The following is a 21,890-nucleotide window of genomic DNA, read 5'->3' as shown; positions in this document are numbered from 1 at the left end:
AGTTGGAGGCATCATCAATTGAGAGCATTTTGTTTTTGGTTAGAGAAGATCCAAAGAGGAAGATAATGGAAAGGCAGCTCAGCTACCTCATTCACCTGTGGCTCTACATACTCATCACCTGCTCAGAACAGAGGCTTTAAACAGCTGGAAGTGTGTGTGCACTCTATGGCAAGTACAATCCACCTATTGCTTAGGAAGAATTTTGAAGCCCAAGTGAGGTGCATCTTTTACTTCTAAGTCTTTGGTCCTAAATGACTTAATAACAGAATATCCTCAGTACTTACATTCCCAGCTCATTTGAATGAGGACTGATGCTTTTCAGGATGTAATTTGGTTCTCAGCCCTATCACCCAAGAAATCCACCCTGCAAAACAGGAACACTCCAAGAAGCCAAGCCAGTTTCTGTCAGCCCCCATGCCCCTCAGCCATTGATACTCATGTCTCAAACTGACACATGAGAGAACTTTCCCTGGGAAAAGGAAAGCTGTCAGACATTCTCTATTTTGGCAGTGCAATTTAGGCATGAGGAGCCAGGACCAGCAGGAGACAAGGTATTAGAACAGATGGCCCTGCAGCCTTAGTCCATTAGTGCATGTGCTGTTTAAAATCCTGCAAGACCAAGGAAATCATTTCCTTACCTATTTATTACACTCCAATGGAAGAGTGAAAACATGCTGTAGATAAAATACAAGAACATGACTTGCCAGAAACAACTTGCATTTGTTACTCTGGGTAAGGAGTTGCTGGTCCTTGTAGTTTCACACTGAACATGCAACTGAAGGGTTCCTTCATCAGCTTTAATATTTGTCTGTCATTTTGTCAAATTCCTTTTTGTTTACCCACCAACAATTTTAATCAACTAGGCGTTCAACAATATATTGTCTTTGCATAAAATGGTTATTTTATGTACATCATTCACTCAGGGTTCTGCCTTCAAGGGAGCCTATTTTACTTAAAAAACAGTTATACTGTATTAAAGTACCTTATCTCATTCACTGTCTAATGAAACATTCATTATTGATAATGAACTGACTTCTGAGTACAACCACCTTGTTGTAATTTATTAGAAAATAGATCCAAGGGATGTACTTTCCAAACACAAGGGATTTTTTTTGACATATTGCAGTTTACAGTAGCAGAAATACTAAAGATGGAATTAAATTATTCCTACTTAATACTCAACAAAAAGCTTAATCTCTTCAATTTGAAGGTTTCCCCTGTCCCATCCATGACAAGAACAGGCATTTATGATTTTTTGCTTATCATATATCCACTTTTTTCTGGGCTATCTTGAAGTTTTCACCAAAATTGATAAGTATGCTCAAAAAATACTTTAACTCTTTGAAATCAAGAACACAGGGGAAAACAAGGTAATACCAGAAAAAAGACTTCTAAACATTCAAAGAAAAAGATCAGTACTTCACAGACAATTTGTGAGACTGCACTCCTGTAGAACTCCAGGTGTACAACCTTCTCCGTTGGCCTCAAATACTTCCACATATATACAGTGCAGTGGAAAAAACAAGTTTTGCAATGATATTTTTATAGAGAGTAGTTCCTAACAAATAAATAAATAAATAAATGAGCAGATATTTTATTTACTACATTTATTCTACAAGCCACCCCAAATATTTCATTTTCTACATACTATTTCCTGAAGGAGGTTTCTTCTAGAATAATGTACAGCTAGCTCAGCTATAAGATAAAAGCCATACCAGAAAATGGATAATAGAACAGTTAAAAGTTCTATGATGTATAACAAGGTATTTTTATAGCCCATCATTCAGACAATTCTCAAGTGACATTCACAAGATACTACAAAAACTGATTTAATTTTCGATTCTTTTTTAATCTTTGGGAGTTATTGACAAAGAAAAAAATTGTTAAAACTTCTTTTAAAAAAAATGCTTGATAACTTCAGAAATAAGTCTACCATGACTATAAGTAGCAAAACAGTTATAAGCTCATTTCTAAAACAAATATGATTTTAAGAATTGTACTATTATTTGTGAGCATTCTGTCCTACTGCAGTTTCCCACCATGTTTGGAAGTAAGTAACACCACAGAAGCAAGCTGCTCTGACTAAACTCAAAACTCTCACATGCTAAAAATAGTATTTCACTTCTACTCACCTCCAAAAAAGTCATAAGTACAAAGCTTAGATACAACCTTAGCACCACTAACGCAAAACCCTCATCTAAGTTGTAACTAATTCTGAAGTTAACTCAACCTCTTCACTTAAATAACAGCATACAGTTGCAAATAAAATCTAAGCATTATTACCTACATCGATTACAACATTTTACAACAGTAAAAAAGTCGATACTTAGCATACGCATTTAACAAATCCATATATTTAAATGTTACAGAAAGGAAAATGAAAAAAATTGACTAATACAGTAAAAAAAAAAAAAAAAAAAAGAGATTTACATTGAACCTTTTTTTCTCACCCTAAAATAATTCAGTGCTTACTAAAAACATTTAACTGTAAAACACCATTTTTAGTTCTTTCCTTATAGTCTCAAATGTAAGAGAGAAAATATTATCCCTCCAAAAAAATTTCATATAAATATAAAAATTTATAGAAAAAAAATAAAAACCAAAAATTCACCTCACCCTAAAGTACCTAGAACAACTATGACATTCTGAGGTAGCCCAGCAGCTTATATGCTTTACGGCTGGTTGGAAGCCACTCTTTCATAATTCCTTACAGCTGTGTGAAACACTACAGCATCAGCTTGTACCCATCAACCTTAAATTAGAATGCATTTATAAAGAGTCAACAGGGAATTTTTTTTTTCCTTTCATTTTTGTAATGTAGGTTTGAAGGTGGAGTATTTTTGTTCTGTGAATATCAAAATATATCTTCTGTTTTTAAATTAATATAGTTATGAAAGGTATTTCTTTAAAATAAGTTTGATGAGAGTTTTTGTTGCTTAAAGTTTGGCTTTTGCTGTTGTTAAGATTTTTTTAAAAATCAAGGCATGTTGTTTTCATAGTAAAAATAGCACTAGTTCAAAGAATAAGGAAATTACTTTAAAAAGAAGCAAATGTAAGTGACTCTCCAGTATGATAGGAGTAGAATTTCTAACTTTAATTTTAGGTTTTAAAATGCCTGCTTTCGATAGCCTTTAGGTTAGCAAATCAAAAGCACACACACAAACAAGGAGACTAAGTGTAACTTAATAAGCTTGTTACTTTTCAGAGAGAGGAGACAAAGTAAAAAACAGAAGTGAATATGCTGCAAAGTTACAGCTATGTTTTGAAGGATTTTCTGACACAATATTTACAGCTGTTTTAAGGTTATATGTTTAGCATTATTAGGATTGTTGTATGTGTTCTACTGAAGTCTTTTCTGTCTGAAGAAAGAATAACAACAAGCAGGTTACTCCCTGTTTGCATTTAATACAGTTCCTTATTTAATAATACCTTGCCTGAACAGTTAGAAGAAAAATAAATAAAAGTTTCTGAATCCATTATGTATTGTTGGGTAAGTAATTAGTTTAACAACTTGTTATCCAATAAAGTTGTTTTTGTCACTTAAAAAAAATACTGCTACTAAGTATTGCAACATAAAACTTATTTGAATAGAATCTTTTTAGGCAGAAAGCTTAAGATATCATTTTTTTTTCTATAGAAATGGTGGCAAATATTCCTTTTAACTCTATGCCCAAAATAGAAAGTTTTTCACTATAAAATCAAAGAGGGCCTCATAATTTGTCTTTCTATAGGACTTGATGGTGGTGTGCTGCTCAGAAGAAAAGTGTCTTGGAAAACCTGAAAGACTGCTGTAGAAGAGAAAGCTGCCTTGAGCTACACTGATGCTATAAACTGACTGGAAATGGATAGGCTGTTCACAGGTAATGTTTATGATTCTACAGCGGGGTTCTTGAGTGACACATAGATTGAAAAAAAAGTTTTAATTTCATAAATTGGTTAACTGTGTGAGACTAGAAGCCTTTTTCTTGTGGATATGCTGTAGAATTTAGATTTCTTAGTGAGCACTTTCCTGTGTGGATTACTTCAGATGTGACAGAAAACTCAGACTGTTTGTATAGATTCCTGCTTTGTGCTACTTGATTGTTTATTTTTCTGGAGTGTGTGGGACTGTACTGTCTTTAGTCGTGTTCTAGCTGCCAGTGTGGATGAGCAGTTTTAAGGGCTCTGAAACATCTTTGATCTTCAAAAATCGAGTATGCCTCACTTTTCACTTACAGGTAAGCATGAGACTTGGTTCACTGTTCTCTTGAGTCCGTTGGTTATAATCTAGGAGTATAGAACATAGAATCATAGAATGCCTAAGGTTGGAAGGGACCTCTAGAGGTCATCTAGTCCAACCCCTCTGCACACGCAGGGTCACTTAGAGCACGTGGCACAGGACTGCGTCCAAGCGGGTTTTGAAGATCTCCAGAGAAGGAGACTCCACAACCTCTCTGGGCAGCCTGTTCCAGTGCTCTGTCACCCTCACTGTTAAGAAATTTTTCCTTAAGTTCCTGTGGAACTTTTGGTGCTTCGGTTTGTGGCCATTACCTCTAGTTCTGTCAGTGGCCACCACTGAAAAGAGGCCAGTACCATCCTCCTCACTGCCTCTCTTGTATTCGTGTACACTGATTAGATCCCCTCTCAGCCTTCTCTTCTCCAGGCTGAACAGGCCCAGCTCCCTCAGCCTCTCCTCATAGGCCAGATGTTCCAGGCCCCTGATCATCCTTGTAGCCCTGTGCTGGGCTCTCTCCAGCAGTTTCATGTGTCTCTTGTACTGTGGAGCCCAGAACTGGACGCAATACTCATGTGTTAGTCTCATTTATATCGTGTTTCCAGTCATGTTACCCAAATGATAATTAAGCAAATGTGATAAGTATCTTCATGATGAGTTTGTAAGTACCTTTTTAAAATTCACAGTGCACTATTCATTAGTTTAGAATTTATGTGTGTCATTATGAGGCAGTTGCCATTTGAAATTCGGTACCGTTTCAAACATATCTACTCATGAGCTTATATACTGGACTATTTATGAAAATGGATTACGCAGAAGGGAGCTGGTTCTGACTGGGGGTTGGGTTGCTGCATATCTGGTCTCATGCTGTGCAACTCTTATTAAGAGAAAAAAATAGATCTGAAAAGGTGTATTTCAAGTCCAAATCTTCATTATCTGTCTCTTTGTACCAAAGCAAAACTTGTTCAGCTCAGCTCAAAAACATAACATAGAACACTTAAATGAGATACATGTCCCCTTCTAGACCTACATCCAGCATTTTTGGTTGCTTCTACTCTGTAATTTATCTGCTCCTGTCTGTTTTTTCGTTTGTTCCCTCCCCATGTTTGTCCCTCCCACTCCCCAACCATGGAAATCTCATTCCTCTGTACTTGTAGTCTCATGTGTCAGTCTAGTAGCTCCTGCTCTCTGCCGAGGTGCCCAGATCTGCACACAGCATTGCATGCACTGTATCATGTCTGCAAGTTGCAGGCCAAGTGGCACCCAGGTCCAGGATGGATCCTGTCCAGTTCAGGTAGACTCATAAGGAATCTAAACAAGAAAGCTCTCCATTGCTCACCAAAATCTAACAGGAAGGAGGGTTCTTCCCTAAATGTTAACATAAGACCAAATCTGCCTGGAACAAAAAGCACATTTAAGGAAGCTTTAGCTCAGTTGAGACTGCTAAACTTTGAAATGTCATCTTTTGTTTGAGTATCAGTAACACTTTATGAAGTAATCAATTCATATGGACTAAAAATTCAGTACAGAGGTGCAAAGCAGCATTACCTTTTGCACCTAGGAGCTGAAGGGAGGATGTACTAGGAGCAGCAAGAGCTCTAGCGCAGAAGAGGCTGTCTGGCAGTGGGCCTCTGCTCAGGGACATGCACAGCAGAGAGGAGGCTGCCCTGAGAGATGCTCTCAAACCACATGTTGGTTGTTCATTAACATGCTTGTTGTTTCATAGCAGCTAAGATGGTTCTGATGGAAACCACCAATCTCTCATGTGGTGCAACCTGCAAACAATATTGGATATAACTGCAAAAGCTATTTTTAATGCCAGCAAAAGGGGGAATTGTCATGCAGGATCAGTTCTGAGCCTGGCTAGGCTAAAATTGTGCCTAAGCTGGGGGCTAGTAACAGATATGTCTATGGTAGATATGAAGACTCTGTGCTCCATGCTGTTGCTGCAAATGGAGGTATCTGAGGCAATGCAGGCATGGCACATTAATTACCTGAATGGCAGCATTTCTCAGGAGATGCACCAGGAAGGAAGCAGCTTTAATTTAGATACTGCAGTTAGTCGCCAGCAAGCTGTTAAGAAAGTGTGAAACCCAGAAAAGTATACTTAATTCTATCAAACTGTTCTCTTTTGACAGTCTCTGAGGGAAAGTACTCATGGCACAAGAAACCCAGCAGTGTTCAATTAGATTATGGTTTTGTCTTTACAGATATTTTCCAGTTATTAATAATTTGGAAGTGATAAGCAATGAGCAATTGAAGCATATGACTGTCTTTGCACAGAAATTCCCATTTTTCATACTGCTTGTGAAGGTGAAATATGATAGCTGGTGTGACATTATGGATCATTAAATGCAGAGAAGGCACGCACAGGAGCTTTATTATCTTTTGCTGTATTACCTAGTTTTTTTTAAAAGAGCAACACACTGTTTTATTCGTGTTTCTCTGATTCTAGATTCTGTTTGGTGCTACTGGTGACCAAAAGCTCATGAAAGGGTTACCAGTTAGCAGCATACTTTTTTAATAAGTGTAACTACAGGGACAATCTAACTTATATTCATTTTGATGTTAATCCAGAGATTTACCCTGTGGGAAGTGAAAATAAAAGGAACACAAAGGGAAATAACTGTTGGAGAGCATTAACAGCCTTGTTTTCTTTGACTCTGTTATTTTATTACATAGATTTGAGCACTACTGTGAAATGATTCTTCCCATCTTGGTGCAGGCTCCAAGTTGCAGTCCTCTATCTCTACCTATTTCTTCTTGCAACAGAACATTGTTATATATGTCATGATTGAAGTTTTCCATTTTTAAGAGATATATGTAGTAGATACATATATATGTACCACTGAACAGGGCATATGGTTTGCAGGGAATAGTTTCAGAGCTCTTATCAAGAGCATATAGCCTTATACTTGGATACTAGAGCCAATCAATTGAAAAAAGATTATTTTTCCTTGTATTCACACACAAAATGAATGTGCCTGTTCTTTTAATTTAATTTGGTGTTCTGTGTATAGCCTTAAGCTTAGATCTTGAAAAAATGCTAAGTCATTAACATTTCATTTTCAATTCACAAGCAGTTTGTCTGGAGGATTTATGTTGTGAAGCTCAGGAGGAAGAAAAGTCTTAAAACATCACTTAAGTAAGGGACAAAAGGGGAATTAAACAGTTTAAGAAGGCATGGACACAGAATAGCAACAAGTGAGTAGTAGTCACTGTGAAAGACAAGTCAGACTAAAGTGTCAAGTTATGAAATCTTAAGGGATGTGTCCAGAAAGAATTTGCAAGGTGTCAGTGAGCTATGTAAGCTGAGGTTGCCACAGAATCACCTTTCTTGCATCTAGGTCAATGAGTGAAAAGGCATGCAGTGCTTTAGAACAAGCACTTGGCGACTTGGGCATCTGGCTGAAGAGATACAGGAATTGAAATCCTGGCAGCAGCTAGCAGATGCTAGGTTTGGTAAGTATAGGCTGCAGAGCTTTAAGGTGTGCTATTTAGGGAAAAAAGAATAGTGAGGATATGTGTAAAAAGGATGTAGTGGAAGCATTGTGCTGGACAAATGATTTCTACTGCAGATGGTTAATGGGTTATCAGTAGAAAAACACTGTTTGTCCAAGCCAGAGGAGAGGCTGTCTTTACCAAAGGCAAACATAGCAGCTGACAGATGATCAGATCTTTATCAATGCATCAAGCCAGCAAGGTCAGTTAGAGTGATCATCTCGTATCTCTACTATGGTAAGAGTTCAGAAGGCCTAGCTGTAGAATTGCTTGCTTCCCAGACCACTTGTAACATCAGGAGTTCAAATTAGGTGACTCATTGTCAGGCAGAGATGCTCGCTTGGATGACTGATTTTGAATGACTGATTTAGAGTTTGGGGGTGTGAAGTCAGTCATCCAAGGTATCTAAAAAAGTGTCCAGATTAGCAGAGTCACTGTCAAGAACAAACCCAAATTCAGCTGACCCCAAAAAAACAGGGCCAGGCAAGTAGTTACATGGGCACTTTTAATTAAATAATTAAATCAAGAAATTGCAGGTGTACTTTCATGTTCACTCTGTAAAATAGGTTAAAGTAATTGCAAGACAGCTTTATTGTTCTGAGGGCATTTTTAGTAAACCAAATGTCATACAACTTCCACTTCTGTTTATAAATATTAGTAAATTTCAGATTAAGATTTCTCTCAACCAATCAGTTTTCACTTTGTGTGTTGTGCATGTCTTTAGAGAAATCTACTTATTCAAGTTTCACCTTTCCTTTGATTACCAAGTGCCATAAGTACTGTTTACTTTTAATCAACCCATATTAGGAGATGATTTAGACTTGAACATAAACATTCTTTCCTTGACTTGCTGTGAAGCCAGTTGTTCGCTTGTTTGTGGCTTTTAGGGGAGGGGGAGAAAATGGCAGGGTAACTTGGATAGAAATCAGTCACTTAAAGGGCTAGGCAGTCCAAACTTTTTCCTCAAAAATGACAAACAAAACCCCCCAATCTGTAATGGAGCTTTTTAAATCTTTGAAGAATTTTAAGATCCCTAGACTCTGTTCATGCTCTCACAGAAAGTTGGTAAGTATAAAAGTAGGTCTCAAGTGTTATTTACTTTACACTCCATTGATGTTGTATTCAGTAATCATCCTTGCCTCAGACCCATAAGTAGTCACTCCCTTAAATGTACCTTGAGCAAGAAATGCAGTAATGGTGCAAAAAATATTCTATTCTCAGCCTTTCCCTTTAAGCATCCCCATTTCTTCCTAGGACAAAGAGGCCTTGGCCAGTGGCAGTGCCATGGCTGCTGGCTGTGATTCTGGTTTCTGCTGCAGCTTTTTTGTGTACTTGCAAATCCAGGTGCAAGGGTAGTACAGAATCCATGCAGAATGAGTATCTCTCAGGAGTTATCTGCTCCTGCTACATTGGTGCATTCTGGGTAATGTATCATTCTGTGGGAGTACCTTTGTGCAGTAAGGTACTAATAGTATTAATAAGAAAATGAGACTTGGACATTTCATTAATCTATTGCATCTTAAGAAGACGGTGTCTTTTTTTCCCTACTAGTCAGCTGTATTGCTCCTATTCAGGACTTTTTTCAAACATGATATATCTGCCATCTAGTTACCCAAGCTGTCTTTGCCTGCGTTTGACTTGAGTGATCTCCTGCTTCACTGGGCTGTTCTGACTGTGGCTACTGGTTTGTAGGAGAAAGGGAGACTGCGACACCATATGGTCATCGACAAGACTCGTTTATTGAACATTCAGTGTGCACTCTTATACACAACTTAATTAGGTTCATGCATATTGCAAGGCTTGAGCTCAGGATAGGTTAGCTCTTATTTGCGTCAACTCTTTGCCTCCTTATCTGACTCTCCGCAAGATCTCCTTATCTCTTAGTCAGCAGTCCTTCCACCCTTTCAGCTAGGCCTGGCGCCCTTCTGCCCTTTCATCTAGGTCTGGCGCCCTTCTGCCCTTATCTGGCTTGCTCACAGCATGACCACTGGCCTTCAGGAATCCCACAATTCCCCCTTCTTGTTTTTGAGCAAGCCAGGATTCTTGATGGTTCACCCAAAATATGTCTTTGATCGCCTTGTCTACCGTCTGTCTCAGACACTTAATCAGGCAGGGAACGACCACCAAAATGCACAAGATTAGTAGAATCATCAAACCCGTTTTGCTCAGTGATTGTAGCCAGCCAAACCTTCTTTACAGCATTCTCAATCATATTTGATACACATTTCAATAAGCAAGGCACAACTAGTAGAATGCAACATAGGATCAACAACACCATCCCAACACTTAATACCTAACACCGGTGCATCGAGTTGATCTGCTGTTCCACAAAGCCAATAACTCTTGATTTGGTTATAATTAACAATCTGCCTAAAAAGCATAACATATCCATTAGCGCTAAAAGCAGCATTAACCCCTATAATAGCGTTAAAAGCAATACTACCTCCTAAAAGCTACAACATACAGCTAATAACAACAGTAACACTTCTTCCTCCCATGTTTTCCTTCTGCAGGCTCACACTTTCCACAGCTAGGGTACTGGTTGCTTGCCTGCTACATCTGATCTAGGCGAGTTTGCTTCCAGCCAAGGTCTCACCCATTTCGCTGGCACCCATCTGGTTCCAATATCTATAAATCAAAAAATTTAAAAAATTCCCAATTCTCCCCCTCTTTTTTTTTTTTGTTTTTTGTTTTTGCCTTTGTTTTGTGCAGCTGCATCAACTTCTTTATCTCAAGGAAACTCTGTCCTTTGTCTTACTTAAGCCCTCCGTATCAGCTCTGCCTGGCTATGTCCTTTTTCCATTAACCAGGTTTGAACAATGCTCTCTACACTTCCCCCGTTTTCTTTTTGGGCTACTAAGCTTGTATTCCACTCTTGATTAACTATTCGCGTAAGCATGTTTTGCAAGCATTTAAAGATACATGGTACAAGAAGCAAAATTGCAATAAACACAATCCCTATGGTAATTAAGTGTTGCACAATTGATGTTAGCCATGGGCCCAAACCGAGACCTTTTATCCAGTTGTCAAGGCCGAATCCTGTATTGTGCTGTAAATGTGTAGTCAATTCATGCAATTGTTCCAATTGCTTATGTATGGAATTTGAATGATCAGAAAGGTTCATACAGCACATTCCCTCTAGTTCCTCGCAACCATGACCGTGTGCTAATAATAGGACTTAGTCAGTCCTCTCTGCTGATATATATTATACAATAAAGATCTAAAGACTACACATACAAACAGCAAAAACATAGTTTCTGTCGAGTGGCACGACCTCACGTAGCTGTGCACTTCACTAGTGAGTTCCACTGTCTCAATTGCCAAAGCCCATCCTTGTTGCCAATTAGGTGCGAATGGGCTTGGGATTTGGCAATAATCACACAAAACAATGTGGCTACGGCGAGCCTCTATTCAGGTGAAAGCACCTTTAATAAGCAATGTATGAATAACTACTCTTGAGGTAATACTTGTCGGCAGGATACTGAGACTGAACATCTTCTCGAGTTGGCAGATTAGAGGGTTGCTGACAGGCTCCTAACTCGGCGGGCGTCCCCGCAGAGACAACGTGGGTCTCAGTATTAGGAGTCTCACCCCCCCCTCTCTCTGCACTGTCTGTTTAAGCCCGGTGCATCCTGCCACGTAGGGCCAGTACGTGCCAGCAGGCAGTCCGGGGGGCGGACAAACTCCACCTTCAGTCACATAACCTTCCCTCCTGGGTGCGCAAGTGCGCATATCAGAAAGCGGTCCCAGCCGTCAGTCTGAGGCTCCTGCCTTCCTCATCTTCCTCCCTCTCAGGTGTTTGACCTTCAAACTAGTTTAGAGGATGTTTGCAGTTCCCGGGCAGGCAAACATCTTCTTTCTCAAGATCCCATTATGACTCTACAGATCATACAAATTTCCTCCTTTCAACCATACCTCGTGTCAGCATCATTATACAAAGGACACAACACATAATACAGACGAACATAGCAAACAGAAATAATAGCCCTAATAACAGTTTCTGTCCTCACTTAAAGCATTACAATTCTTCAACCCCCACTTTAAAAGACAGATCAAATTCCCCTGCACCTCCCCCCTGGCTGTTGTCAAGCCCTCAGCAACGTCAGTCTCCTTGATCTCATTCGCCTTCTCTTCCCCGGCCCCCTTCTCTAATTTTTCAAGGCGATTCAACAAGTCCTGGATCCAGCCGGGCTGTTCCTCAGGCTCGACAGGGGGTCCGGAAGTGGGGGCGCAGATGGTGCAGGTGCTACAGGTGCAGGTCGGGGGGTTTTGGCGATGGATCTCCAAACACCAGCGGTTGTCGGTGGCGTGGCGGTCCCGGTCCTGAAGCGCTCGCAAAGGCTGCCGTGACTCCGGCGGCCACTTTGCTTTTTGTTTTCACATCGGATTTGAATACTAGGTGGGGCTCGGCTTTGAACCCATTCTCTCTGCACCAGATCAAAAGCTTGCAGAGGGCCTGTTCATCAGTAGCTTGCTCCAGGGATTGCACGAGCCTATTCACCAAATTTCCGTAGGACTTCCACAATCCCTGCTTCACCATGGTCTTATCATCATCTAACATTGCATCCCATAGCTTATCACCCAGTTTTCGCCACTCTGATAACTCATGCACTGTATGTGGGACAATAAAGCAACCTTTCGCATACCCCCAGGCTAATAATCCCGGTAATTCTTTCTTTAAGTCAATTCCCTGTACGTTACATTGTTGTAAGGTACGGGTAAATAATTCATACGCCACTTGCCTATCCATTCCTGACGTCAGCGCGCTGTTGCAGCTCTCCAGGCTCCGGTGGCGCGTATGGCCCGAAACCATCTATATGATCTTCGGGGGTGCCGTCCTTCCAGCGTTTGCTCGGCGGATTTGCACCGTCCTGGCTGCAGAGGACCCAACTCCTACTTTCTCCACCGTGGTGCGTCCTTCTCCCGATTTCTTTTCTGTCCGAGAGAGGATTGCCCTTCGTTGCATCACGTCGGGGTCACCATTTGTAGGAGAAAGGGAGACTGCGACACCATATGGTCATCGACAAGACTCGTTTATTGAACATTCAGTGTGCACTCTTATACACAACTTAATTAGGTTCATGCATATTGCAAGGCTTGAGCTCAGGATAGGTTAGCTCTTATTTGCGTCAACTCTTTGCCTCCTTATCTGACTCTCCGCAAGATCTCCTTATCTCTTAGTCAGCAGTCCTTCCACCCTTTCAGCTAGGCCTGGCGCCCTTCTGCCCTTTCATCTAGGTCTGGCGCCCTTCTGCCCTTATCTGGCTTGCTCACAGCATGACCACTGGCCTTCAGGAATCCCACACTGGTTAGTTAAGCATCAGGGCAGATTGATTCCTTGCAGGAAACAGAGCAAACTTGACGCACTGCCTGTTGGAGTTGCTAAGTCAGAACTTTGAGATGGATCTTCCTAGTGTTCTTCCCTGTAGAAACTTGCTAACAAAGACCCAGAAATTCAAGAAGCCAATTATGATTTAAATAAAAGCTAGAAAAAAAAACAACTTCCTAGTGAAACCCAACCAACTAGGGCATAGAACAGAAAATGCTTTACAGCCTCATTTTTCCTTTATCATCATATGTTTGCAGCAGCTCTTGCCTACAGACTTTCTTGCAAATTAATTCGATATATTTCTGAATTGCAGTAACATTCCCCCCCTGCCCATTCCTAGGATGTTCTTTCAGCCTCACCTGAGGCCTGGGGGACCTTATTTTCAGTGCTATCTCTGCATGAAGCTATTGACACACAGACCCAGGTTGTACTGCATGACCCCATCTTCTTTATCCTTTCTGTGTATAGTGGGTAGCTCCACAATGCAGGTTGCAATCTCCCATCTCCTTCTGTAAGGTGGTCTTGATCTGCTCTTCTTGAGCCTATGCTAGTAAGTGGTGGGCAAATTGCATAGTAGGAGAGTATCTGTAGAGAGAAGCCATCATGCAAAGGCAGTAGTGTCTGCCAGGTAGGTGCTTTGGAGGGAACAGAGGTGGTCTAAGCCAGCTCTAATTCGGTCCTGTGGACAGAATATCTGTGGCTGGAATTAACATATCTTTCAGTTTAGTTGGATGCAAAAGGAGATGTTTGCATCCTCAAACTGTTGTGTGGTACAAACCACTAACTCAGTCTGAGTGGGAGTCTTGCTTCAAAAGTATTCCCTTATCCAGTGTAAAGCAGTTACATAGGTTCACTGACGCAAATTTCATCTAATACGGTTGTGAATAAATATATTATCGTATGGCCTAAACTGATTGTGAACCCTTTTATCCAGAAAGCAAACACTGGATCTGTCAGTGTAGTTTGTACAACTTTATTCTTGGAGTTGTACAAATATGCACAGCCATGGAATTGAGTGTAGATTCATTTTATATTAGTTATAGCATGTCTTTGTGGTCTATTTTATGTTAAAAATCTAGGATTGGGATTATACAAGATTCCTGATACTGTGCGATAAATTTGGTGCATGATAATTATGGATATTTTTAGCAAATGTTAATTTGTTATACAACAATACAACCTGTTCTTCTTTGTCTTACTCAAGGTTATCACGGTTAAGAGAAGAAAGAGGGTTTGTTTTATAGGTAGCTGGTATTGATAGCTTTGGATACTTTTTTTTAAAAAAAAAAAAAAAAAAAAAAAAAAAACCTTGAAACCTGCAAAACTGAAACATTTAATGACGTTGCAGGAAGTCTGTTGATCCTAGTGTAGTTTCAGCTATTGCATTCAGAAAGTAAGGATGAGATTTAGTTAAGTTTTTTTGATTGCTTAAAGCAATATGTTTTTAAAAAGAGCAAGGTAGGGGGCAGTTCTGAATCAGCAGCCATGGGGAAAGGTGCCCACTTGAAAAGTGGAATTCTGAAGTACAGTCCATGGACCAAATGCAATCCTAGTAAAAAGTTATGAAGATATCTCCTGTCATGCTAGTGTAGACCTCAGGAAATGCTAGGAAAATGGGAGGAGAAAAAAGCAAGTTAGGGTAGAGATGAAAAGGGAGCCAAGCAGGGTGTGATATAGCTTTTCCATATCTGTTTCATAGTGTAACTGCATCACCCTGTCAGTTTTGGTGTCATAATTGAGGTGAATTTGATCAACTCTGGAGGTCAAAATATAAATTCTAGCCTATTAGCCAACCTCTAACTTACCAAGCTAAAGGAAAGTTGGAATAGGGCAAATCAAGAAACCTGTCTGGCTGTTGTCTTGCCCATCTTCAACAGAATAGCTAATCAGGGTAAGAACTGCAAGTGCAATCATCTACTTCGTAGCAAGTATTGTAAATTTAGCCAAGGATTTTCCAGCAGCACTTACATGTCATTTCAGCACTTCCCAAATAAAATTTCCGTGGGATTTTAGGGAGTTATTTATGTTGATGAAATTGAATGGAATAACAAATATTTCAGGGAAGTAGAACAGTATGTTTTTGTTTTTGTTTGGGGGGCTTTTTCTTCCACTTAAGTGCTGACATTTAGAGTAGATTAACAACCTATTTTTCTGTGGCTTCCTGGAGTATAATTGAACCATCTACCTAATCACAGAATGCTTGAGTTTGGAAGGGACCTCTCGAGGTCATCTAGTCCAACCCCCCTGCACACACAGGGTCACCTAGAACACCTGGCACAGGACCATGTCCAAGCGGGTTTTGGATATCTCCAGAGAAGGAGATTCCTCTTGGCAACCTGTTCCAGGGCTCTGTCACCCTCACTGTCTTTTTTTTTTTTTTTTTTTTTTTTTTTTTTAAATCCTTAAGTTCCTGTGGAACTTCTGATGCTTCAGTTTCTGGCCATTTTCTCTAGTTCTATCATTGGCCACCAGGGAAAAGAGACCAGCACCATCTTCCTCACTCCCTCCTTGAGGTACTTATAGACACTGCTCAGGTCCCCTCTCAGCTCTCTTCTCCAGGCTGAACAGGCCCAGCTCCCTCAGCGTCTCCTCACAGGGCAGTTGTTCCAGGCCCCTGATCATCCTTGTAGCCCTGCGCTGGACTCTCTCCAGCAGCTCCACATCCTTCTTGTACTGGGGGGCCCAGAACTGGACGCAGTCCTCCAGATGTGGCCTCACCAGGGCTGAGTAGAGGGGCAGGATCACCTCCCTCGACCTGCTGGAGACGCTCTTCTTAATGCACCCCAGGATCCCATTGGCCTTCTTGGCCACGAGGGCACACTGCTGCCTCATGGTCAACTTGTCATCCACCATGACACCCAGGTCTTTCTCTGCAGAGCTGCTCTCCAGAAGGTCAGTCCCCAGCCTGTACTGGTGTCTGGGGTTATTCCTCCCCAGGTGCAGGACCTTGCACTTGGCCTTGTTGAATTTCATAAGATTTCTCACTGTCCAGTTATCCAGTGTGTCCAGGTTCCTCTGGATGGGTATCTAACAAAGGATTAAGTACTTTCTTAAGTACTTCTAAGTACTCCTTAAGTACTAAGTGGATCAAGACCTTAAGTTTGATCCAGAATTTGAACATGTAATGGACTTGCAAGACACCTCAGTGTAATTAGACCTAGAAGTTTTTGATTTCAGAGAAGCATTATTAGCGTTGAGCAGTTGCACACCATATTAAAGAAAAAAATCACAAGAGTACTATGAGGTAGTTAGGTTCCCCAAATGTATTCATGATAGTGTTTCAAGAAATTAGGTATTTAAAAGAGCCTAAGTGTCCTAGAGAAATCCATCCCTAGAAAATGGTTGCTTATTGTCAATGAACTGAGCATTAATCACATGTGCAATCAGAATTACTCCTGTATATATTAAATTGAAGAACATGCTGATGTGCATGGTTGAATTGAGGAGTCTGAACTGGTTGCGTTGCTTACTAGATTACCAGATGAAACTTCCTGAAATGTATTTTTTTAATATTTGCTATATAGCAGGATAGGATCAACTATCCTTAACTGGCTAGTATGTATTTGATGTCATTTTTGCATTTATAGGTGAGAATAGTGTAGTTGATGCTGAATTTTGAGTAAAGCAATTGAAATAGATATTATTATTATTTTAAACACAAGGATTTTTCTACTGAAGGAATTTAGGATCAGTAATTAATTCTGCTTTGATTACTGGGTGCTACTCAAGGTAATTGCTTTGAAACACACTTTTTTATTCTGATATAAACCTTACTGCGAAAATTCATACTGATTTGTTTTGTGTTCTTTGTTTAAAGTAGAATTGCTTAAATGAGAAGCATTCTCTTTTGACCTGAATAAATTCATACAAACAGCTTGGAGAACTGCTTGATGTTTGACGTTTTGAATTCCTACTGGAAAGCAGGCACACAACTCTTCATGTAATATTTGATTTCTAGTATCACTTTTCAGTGAATACTTGGAATGGAAAAGATTGTGAAAGAGGTGGGCACTTGATAAGAACAAGTTACTTGTTAGCTATACATACTGGTTGTTATAATAGGGTGGCACCAGTAGAAATTCTCATCTAGGGCAAATTCTCACTGAACTTGATGCATTCTGCCTGACTAGAGAGTTCAGTATCTAAAAATTGAACAGAAGATGGCAAAAGGTTGAATTCTGAGAAGTGTTAACTCCTTGGAAAAAAGTTGATGAGTGTTTAAGTTACTCAACTAACTTACTGCCACAATTAGAAATATGATACCATATTCTTCATGTCCCACTTAGGGAGGCAAGTACTTGCTTTAAAGAGAGATTGAAGATAGTACTGACAAAGTGTAACAAAGGATAGGTAATGTAGTGACACACCACAGCAGCTTACAAATTGAACCCAGGGAGGAATGTAGGTCAAAATCCTCATGTGAACTGCATTTTGCATGTTGGGAAGCAAGCCTACAAACTGGCAAACTAGACTGTAAGATGGTTTTGCTGTAAGTAAGGTAAAGCTTGGAGCAGGTCTCATGCAGGAGCAAGCAAGCTGAAGTCTTTACCTCATGTGGTGCTGTGTCTCATACAGGCTGCAGTGACATAGGCCACCTCAGCTTTCCCCTAGCTAAACCTGCAAATACAGAATGCTTTTGGATGTGTATTCTGGATCCAGCAGGCCATGATGTACTGCTCCCCTACACCTACTGTGGGCAACAGTGAGATGAAAAAGTTAGCCATGCCACAGATGCTATATGTGGATTCTGTACATTAACCTAACTTATTACATGTGTGTAATAAATGCCTGTGGGAGGTTCACTGTGGTAATACAGGTGAACCTTTCAGTCATATGTTCCTATATTCTCCACTGTACCCTACAATGACCCCATGTGGCTTCAGAAAGACTATAGTCTGCCACTCTGGGCTCGCTTATTTTGTTGCGCAGCAACAGCAACCATCGCGAAGTACAGCCATCTATTTATGCCTCTGTCTCACAAATTTAACACTCTTAGGAGTGATTGAAACTGAGCAAATGTTGCTGGCAACAGCAAACTCTCAGTGAAGCAGAACATGTAGAAATTGAAGATGGGCTCATAGGGAAAATTTTGTTATTGCACAGGATGAGCATATCTTCTGTACAATTGTAAGCAATATCTTAGGCCCCTGCCTGCCATATAATGGTAAAATGTACTGCTAAGTTCAGGCAGATTGAAAATCCAATAATAAGTCATCATTTCATTTTACTGTGGCTCTTAATTTGTTAAGCCTGTATTTCCCAACAGACCACACATTTTTCTAGAACCCTAGAGTTTCCCAGGAAGCCAGGCAGAGAGAAGCATGCTCTGTTCTGTTACATTTTGTTTCAATTTGAATTGTCTATGTATGTCATGAACAGCGAGTCCTTTGACAAAGAATAGCTGACTGAATTGCCTCTTCCAAGACCTGGACATAACCTCAGAAAGACATAGTTAGGGGCAAGGCTTGTGCTAGGCTAGAGCAAATACTGATTTTTCTCTTATTTTGGGTAGAGGTCTGCTTGGCTCTGTTACCGTTTTTTTTTTTTTTTTTTTTTTTGTGTCTAAGTTATAGATTGCTTGAATTTGCCATTAGTCTGTCATACTCTAAAGGTTTTTTTTTGAGAAAAAAGGAGAACGTACCTTATATGCCAAGTGGATAAGTTTTTTAGTCTAGTTAAAGTCTAAACAGTCAAATGCAAAATATTTTTAGCTCAGTTAAAATGATGCTTATGTAGTTGGAACTATATAGTCAAAATGATGTATACCCAAATTTCCTCATACCTACCCCTTTCTTGGGTCCTTACACTGTTCCCTGGGTCTAAAGGTTGATGGATGGTTCAGGGTGGCGGGCAGAGAGTTAAAGCATGGGCAGCATCTCCTCTCCAGGAGATGTATGATGATGAATTGCTATTCTTGCTCTAGTTGGGGTCAGTTTAGTGTTTGCTGAGAGGGTCTACATGCTACTCTCTGTGATACCATGTAAAAATTTTGTGTTGTACCTACATTGCATACTAATTTTGTTCTCCTCCCTTACCAGCAGAACTGTCTGTAGTCAGCTCCCAAGGTTGCTTTCTTTTCATGACCAACAATTGACCATTCTTGACTTGTTCTTAGGCCTTGGATACATCCTGTGTCTGTGCTTTCAAAACCCCCGCTCTCATCTTACACCTGTGCTCTTTTGTGCTTTGTCTTTAATTTCAAGGTTACAGATAATTCATTCTGCAAGTAACTGCTTGCTATTGCTGCAGGTTGGTTACAGATAACAGTAGGGGTTACATCACACAGTTGTACAAAACTAAGCAAAAACTAAGACAAGGTCAGTAAACAGTTACCTGATTGTATAATTTCTGTTAAAACCATGCAAGGCAGATGAAAGCCTTAGAAAGGTGTCTAGCCAGTTGCAAGCAATGGCACCACCACACTTAACTTGGCTGCACCGCTACAGCTGTGTACACCATTGAGAGCAGCGAAAAATATCAGCCAGCTCCTGTGTTTTTTGGTACACAGAGAAAAACTTGTAGTTCATCTCCTTGGAACAGAAAAAAAAATCCTTATTCTGAATAGAAATAAGAGTTAGGGAAGATAAAAATAATCACTCCCCAAAGAATGTGGAGCTCTGGAATTCCCCAGGAGCCAAGAAATAATTGCATAAGCAGTAGGATCAACTGGAGAAAGGAATTCTGCAGATAGTGAAAGAACAGGAGATATCTCTCTATTAAAATTGGATGGGAACTTCTTAAGATACTGTAGAATACTAACCAGGCCTCCCTGACAAGTGATGTTCACAGTGATAGATTTCTACAGACACCTGGAAGTAGCCTCATGGTCTCAGGCCTTTGTTCTCATGGGGGACTTCGACCACCCTGACATCAACTGGAAAGACAACACAGCCAGGCACAAACAGTCCTGTAGGCTTCTGCAGAGCAGCAGAGCACTGATAACTTTTTAACACAGATTGTGGAGGAGCCAATGAGGAGAGGTGGACTACTGGACCTCATACTAACAAATAGAGAGGGATTTGTTGGAGATGTGAAGGTGGTGGGTAGCCTCGACTGCAGTGATCATGAGCTGGTTGAGTTTAGGATCCAACAAGGAGGAAGTAGGGCTTGCAACCATGGACTTCAGGAGGGCCAACTTTGGCCCCTTCAGAGACCTCCTTGGAAAAATCCCATGGGTTAGGGCCCTAGAAGGAAGGGGGACCAAGAGAGCTGGTCAGTATTCAAGCAGCACTTCATGCTCAGGAGCAGTGTGTCCCTTGGAGTAAGAAGTCTGGTTGGCGGGGGCAGGAGGCCTGTGTGGATGAGCAAGGAGCTGCTGGCAAAACTCAAACAGAAAAAGGCACTATACAGAAAGTGGAAAAAAGGACAGGCTTTTTTGGAGGAATATAGGAATATTGTCAGGGAATGCAGGGATGTAACAAAGAAAGCTAAGGCACATCTGGAATTAAATCTGGAAAGGGATGTTAAAAATAACAAGAGCAGCTTTTTCAGATATATCAATGCTAAAAGGAAGGTAGGGAAAATGTGGGTCTGCTGGTGAATGGCGTGGGTGCCCTGGTCATGAGACACAGAAAAAGCAGAGCTACTGAATGCCTTCTTGGCTTCAGTCTTTACCAAGGGCAGCCCTCTGGAATCCCAGGCCCTAGGAACCACAGGAGGTGCCTGGAGAGAGGAGGACTTGCCCTGGGTAGAGGAAGATTGGATCAGAGAGCGGTTAGGGAATCTTGATATCCACAAATCCATGGGCCCTGATGGGATGCACCCCAGAGTGCTGCGGGAGCTGGCGCATGTTATTGCTAAACTGCTGTTCATCTTTGAAAGGTCTTGGAGAATGAGGGAGGTGCCAGAAGACTGGAAGAAAGCCAGTGTCATGCCAGTCTTCAAAAAAGGCAGGAAGGAGCACCCAGGTAACTACAGGCCAGTCAGCCTCACCTCCGACTCTGGAAAAGTCATGGAGCAGCTCATGCTGACTTGCCTCCAAACATGTGGAGGATAAGAAGAAATCATGCTTGACTAACCTGATAGCCTTCTATGATGGAATGACCGGCTGGGTAGAAGAGGGGAGAGGGGTGGGTGTCATATATCTGGATTTCAGCAAGACTTTTGACACTGTCCCTCACAGCATCCTCCTGGGCAAGCTCTGGCAGTGTGGGTTAGATAGGTGGACAGTGAGGTGGATTAACAACTAGCTGGATGGCAGAGCCCAGAGGGTGGTGATCAGCGGTGCACAGTCTAGTTGAAGGCCTGTAGCTAGTGGTGTCTCCCAGGGGTCTTCAGTCCTGTTCAATTTATTGTTCTCCTGTTAGAGAATCCCCATCGATGACCAGTTGAGGGGGGAAGAGCTTTGTAGCACAGAGCAGAGTGGCGCAGCGGAAGCGTGCTGGGCCCATAACCCAGAGGTCGATGGATCGAAACCATCCTCTGCTAGTTTTTAGGGTCCAGTGCTGTTCAATTTATTCATCAATGACGTGGATGAAGGCACAGAGTGCTCTCTCAGCAAGTTTGCTGAAGATACCAAACTGGGAGGAGTAGCTGATACCCCAGAGGGTTGCGCTGCCATCCAGAGGGACCTGGACAAACTGGACAACTGGGCGGTGAAAAACCTCATGCAATTCAACAAGGCCGAGTGCAAGGTTCTGCACGTGGGGAGAAATAACCTCAGACACCAGTACAGGCTGGGGACTGACCTTCTGGAGAGTAGCTCTGCGGAGAAAGACCTGGGTGTCATGGTAGATGACAAGTTGACCATGAGGCAGCAGTGTGCCCTCGTGGCCAAGAAGGCCAATGGGATCTGGGGGTGCGTTAAGAAGAGCGTCTCCAGCAGGTCGAGGGAGGTGATCCTGCCCC

General features: G+C 41.2%; 1 non-coding gene across 1 annotated transcript; it reads left to right on the top strand.

Annotated features, from left to right (window-relative positions):
- The first annotated feature begins 21,398 nt into the window (after positions 1-21,398).
- On the top strand, positions 21,399-21,470 carry TRNAM-CAU (transfer RNA methionine (anticodon CAU)). The gene has a single exon. It is a non-coding gene; the product is annotated as a tRNA-Met (tRNA).
- Positions 21,471-21,890: the final 420 nt, after the last annotated feature.

This window comes from Tinamus guttatus, unplaced genomic scaffold, assembly GCF_059628265.1.
Source record: "Tinamus guttatus ecotype Peru unplaced genomic scaffold, ASM5962826v1 Tinamus_guttatus_pri_ptg000140l, whole genome shotgun sequence".
In the NCBI taxonomy this organism is placed as follows: Eukaryota; Metazoa; Chordata; class Aves; order Tinamiformes; family Tinamidae; genus Tinamus; species Tinamus guttatus.
The sequence above is the reverse complement of the archived record's forward strand: the minus strand, read 5'-3'. Positions and strand labels throughout refer to the sequence as shown.